This window comes from Heloderma suspectum, chromosome 4, assembly GCF_057233095.1.
Source record: "Heloderma suspectum isolate Gila_16-S chromosome 4, 16-S_ref, whole genome shotgun sequence".
NCBI classification, from domain to species: domain Eukaryota; kingdom Metazoa; phylum Chordata; class Lepidosauria; order Squamata; family Helodermatidae; genus Heloderma; species Heloderma suspectum.
This window is the reverse complement of record NC_139461.1, coordinates 79,954,337-79,959,864: the sequence shown is the minus strand read 5'-3', so window position 1 is coordinate 79,959,864 and position 5,528 is coordinate 79,954,337.

Genomic DNA, 5,528 nt, shown 5'->3' with positions numbered 1-5,528 from the left:
AAAACAAAAAAAGCGCATGCACGCGCACACGCGCACACACACACACACACACACACACACAAATATACAAATGCGAGGATGGGTTTGCAGATATTTTTCTTCTTTAGGAAAGACCACCTCATAGTGTGAGTACTGTGGTCTGGGTATATAATCTCAAAGTGTATTTCGTGGTGATAATTCAGTGAATAATTGCACTTATCCATTTAGTATCATATCAGAACCTCTAGCCAGAACTGCATTCCCACAGGGATCACTTGTTGCATTCCAGACTTGTACATAGTTGCTGAACAGCTGTCGCTTTGGCCTTTTTTTAAGTGTCTAAAAATATACTTCCTTCTTTCCTAGAAATATGGATTTTCTCTCAAGATTCTAACTGGGATGAGACACAACCCTTGATCACTAACAAGTTCAGGCTGCAGACTTACTTGGGAGTAAGGCCTATTGAATACAATGGGACTTACTTTTAAGTAAATATGCCTAGAAAGGTTTTGAGCTGTCAGTATCACAAGAGCTAGGACTGAGCAACATTCAGCTTGGCAGGTTTGCTTACCTCTCCTTTCAAAGAGATTATAGTATTTTCCCTTTCCACTAGTAACCATGTAAGATCTCTAATTCAATATCATGGCCTCACGTGAATGGTAAGATCCACTTCAAGACTCATCAGCCTATATATGAAGTGAATATTATTTGCCCCAGTGTACAACACTTACAGTTAGGGTGCAATCCTATTCATGTTTAGATAGAAAAAGTCCAATGGCTGGGGAATACTGCAAATTGGACTTTTTTCTGTCTAAACATGCATAGGATTGCGCCATCAATCACTGAATTATATCTTTAATCTTTAAGATGCCACAAGACTTTTTGTTGTTTTTGCTGCAATAGACTAACATGGCTACTCTCTGGAAATTGTTACTTATATCCATTTTGTCCTTTCCTTTGTCCATTCACCCTGTTTGGAGATAGGTGCTCTTTAGTTTGCTTGAATATTCACCATTCAAAATAATTTGCTATTCTCTCCAAACGTATTCTTGGGGTAACTGCTCACCCCAAACTCCAGATCATTTATGAGTGTCAAATAACCACCATTCCCAATGTAGACGTGTACTCCACTTCTTACTATTCCCCATTGTGAAAATGGCCCATTTGCTCCTAGACTCTGCCTCCTTTTGTATTACCAAATCATAAGAGGATCTCTGCCCTCTTATCCCATGACTACTACATTTATTCAGAAGCCTTTGGTGAAAAGCATTTTAGAAGTCCAAGTATGTAATGCCTTCTAGATCAGCCCTGTCTATATGTTTGTTGACCCTCTCAAATAATTCTAAAAGGCTCCCTTAACAGTCACCTAGCAGCAGCCATTCCATCAGGCTGCACCAGAGAGAGAGATGGGAAGCAGGGCCTTTCCAACAGCACTGCTTAGAGACCACCTCCCTTTGGTTCCTCACCTCCCTGAACTGTTTCCATCCCAGCTAGGGATAATGAGAACTCTGTAACTTTTAAGGATTGGTACCTGAGTTTGCTTGTTTCCCTCTTCCCTCCCCATTCCTTTTTCCTTTTGTGTCATGTGCTTTAGACTGTAAGCCTGAGGGCAAGGAATGCTTTGATTTTTTTTTTTATTGTTCTGTAAGCTATGCTGGGAGCCTTTTTGGCCGAAGAGTAGGGTGAAAGTGCTTTAAGTAAATAAAACATCAAACAAATAAATAAGAAGCAGGACTTCTCTTTGAAGGTTTGCTGGTTCTGCTTAGTAATTCTAGCTTTAATAATACTTTTTCTCATCAAGTTACTCAGGGCAGATATAAAGCTAATATGTAAATTGATCGCTCGATTGATTGCCCATCTGGCTGGTCACCCAGCCACTCTGGGCAATGTACAAAGTGTATAATAAAACAGTTTAAAACAATAAAATTCTACAGTAAAAACATATTTCTAAAAATACCCTAACCCACCCCAAATGCCTGCCTGAACAACCACATTTTTAATGTGCAGCGGAAGCTCATTAAAGAGGGGGCATGGTGGAGTTCCCTAGGGAGGGAGTTCCACAGAATTGGGGCCACCACAGAGAAGGCCCTCTCCCTTGTCCCCACCAGTCTAGCTGTCCTGGCTGATGGGACAAAGCAAAGGCCTATACTTTCCAGGTTCCTATCTGGATCCCATTTTTAACAGGGGTATCAGATTGATTGTCCTCCACTTTTTCCAGAAAAAGACTTGTTGTTATCCCACCCTTCCTCCAACAAGCTCAGGGCAGGCTATATGGTTCTTCCTTTCCCCACCCACATTTTATCCTTGCAACAACCCTGTGATGTAGGTTTGGCTGAGAGATAGAAACTCACCTAAAGAAACCCAGTGAAGTTCATGGCTGAGTGGGGTCTCAGCCCCCTGGGTCTTGAACCTGAGTCTCTCCAGTCCTTGTCCAAGGGCTGAACCACTACACCATGCTGCACGTTTCTGTTATAAGACCTCAATGTTACATTTGCTTTTTAAATGAATTTCTGGGTGTATCCTGTCCAGGCCCAGTGACTTGTTAATTTGCAATTTGTTAGTTAGTCTGCTACAACAGGGGAAGGCAACCTTGTTCAGCCGTGGGCTCATTTGGCAGTTTGAGAAACTGTCCTGGCACCACCACAAAATGGCTGCCATGGGAGGCATGACAAAGGACAAGTAACCTGCCCAAAAGACTGAGTACAAGGCAAAGGTGTGGCCTGAGCCCCAGTATACTAAACAATTCCTTAAAAACCACAGTTTTCAGCAGCAACAGAAACCTATTTCACAGCAATTCCAGCTGCTGGTAAGAAAATTCGTTAATTTTTTTTTAAGTGGGAGGGGTAGAGTATCTTGGTGGGTGCCAAAGAAGGTGTCCAGGGGTATGTTGGTGCCCATGGATACCATGTTACCTATCCCTATGTTAGAGCTTCTTCTCTTGTTACCTGTATTTAACTTAAGAGTTCTTCCAGATGGAGGGATTCTAGCACTAACAACCCAAAGTCATTGTGCAGCAATTCCATCTTGTTTCTCTTAATCGATTTTCAATAGTGAGGAAAAAAGTAGTGGGAATATATGGTACGGCTGTGAATAGATGGCAATGTCTGGACTCCCCATAAAATTTTGTGAATGGGGCAAAGTGATGGTACCATAAATGCCTTGTCTGGAAGCCCCCTTCGTTCAACCTAGAAAAAGTGATTTGACTGTACATATCTGTCCAATGTATTCTGCAGTTAGGACAGATGTGAAACATTTTATTTAGATCCTCTGCAATTTCCATAGCCTCCATCAGTAATCCTTTCACACCTCTATTCAGCCACTAATTTAAGGTGCAATACTATCCAGATAGTTGGCAGCCTCCAAAATCAGAAGCTGTTGAGTAATCAGTGCAGGGCGGCTGGAGCACAAAGGCGATCCTCGCCTCCATGCTCCATCCGCCCTGCATTTTTGGCTAGAATGCTAATTTTGGCTGTCTAGCGTGGCTTCAGGGATGGGGAAGGAAGGAGGCTGTGCAGCACATAGGAAGCTGCGTAAAGCAGCTTCCGCAGTCTCCTCCCCTCCATGCCACCAGGACCACCCCCTTTCCCCCATTTCTACACTCCATTTCTAGATGCAGAGAGAACCACACCAGCTATGAGGAGGACAGGTGGGGAATGCAGTTTCTGGGAACCACATTTGGAGCCCTGGCTCCGACCTTGGTTCCCAGAAACAGAAAAATCCTATGGCCCTCTAGGCAGTGTCTAGTGGCCATAGGATTGCTCCCTTACTGATTGAGCTTGATTAGGTTGCTCTCATGGTTCCTATCCTTGGGTCGTATCCCACCCTGACCATCCACCAGCAGAACAGAAACCACTGGCGGAACTGTTTCCTCTTCCCCCTACAACCATCCACCCCCCTCCCAAATCTGCTCCAAAGGATTGGGGGATCCTCTAGAGCAGATATGGGAGACATGCAGGAAACTGTAGTGGGGAAGAAAACAAGGGGAAGTCACTTGCGCAATGTTGGATTTAAGCCCTCATAAGTGAGATGGAAAAAATGCTCATCTATTTTACAAGGTAATGTGGAACAAGAATGGAAATAGCATAAAGCATGTTGCATATGAAACTCCCATCTAAATGATAATATTTATTCCAATTATATTTCAAAGAGATCGCTGAATGCTTTATATTGCATGAGCAATATTATGGTCTAGAAATTCAGATTTAGAAAAAAATTAAAGCTATAACTCAACCCACCCAGGTTTGCAAATGAAACTTCCCATAAAAGCAAAACCCCCAAAGAGACCATCCTTTTCTTCTTCTTCAGTTCCTGGGTTATCTTGAGTTCTTAAAGACTCTACTTCCTCACCTCAACCCTGGGAGAATGAACCAATTTATATTTGCTGCCATTGTAGCTTTCCTATGATGGATTATAATGATATAAATTAAGATTCAAGAGTTTAATGTTTTATAAGCTGTTCTTGAATATATTGAAGTTTGGCTTGTAGCCACAGGTGGTGTATTGCCCCCTCACTATCCATCCCTAATGAAACTTAGAATACCTTTGTCATGTGATGTTTATCAGCCTAAATCCTCTCAGCCAATGCGATAGTTAGTCTCATCTGGGCAGTACAAGAAATGCTTGCTGGAAAAACGTCATCTGAGCATGCAGAGACATCCCAACCTGTCCACTATCAGAGGTGTTCCTCATACCTCCAGTACTGGCCGGATGAAAATGTGTACACTTATTTTCCATTCATCTGAAGGAAGACTTCTTACTAGAGAAATATTGAACCAGTAAAGTGAGGATCAACTGCAGTCATTCAGTTATTAAGGTGCAGTGGCTCTGTTGGTCCCACAAAAATAGAGCAGTAGAATTTATGCAATTATAATCTTTTATTGGACCAGCTGGTATTTTAAAGAGATGACCACAAGCATTCAACATACGTTGAAGTCATCTAGCACTTCTAATTACTTCTTCTTCACTAGCCAGATACAGAGTTAAGGATCTACCCTTACCAACCCATAATGCTTTTCACAGTCGGAGGATTTATATCAACAGTATTGTGTCCCAAAATCTGTTCTTTGCTAGTGTAAAGCCCGTGTCACCATGGGTGCTGGTAGTCCTGCTCCCTTCCTGCTTTTTTGCCCCTCGATCCCCTCACCACAGAGAGGCTGATGAATAATGCAAATGTGGCTCATGCATAGTGAATCCCCCCTCTGAAATTTGCATGCAGCGTGGCCCCTCCCTTGTGCACCCTAATTGGCTGCTGCCATCGCCTTCCCCCTCCCCACTGGCAGCGACAGCTTAACCCCGTGGCTGCGCCTGGGGCCCGTCTTCGCACCACACTGATTGGCCGAGCAGGGCTGTCTGTCATCCCACTGGTGGAGGGGCTGCCCTGCCTGTTTGGTGCAGAGGCAATTAATTGCTATTAAAGCTTGAGCTTTGAACTTTGTCGAACTTGCAAAATTTTCTGCATGTCTACACTGCTCAGGCTTCATTGTAAGACAAAAATGAGCAAAATTGGTCTCATAGATCTTAAGTAATAAGCTGTTCACTACTGTAGTCTT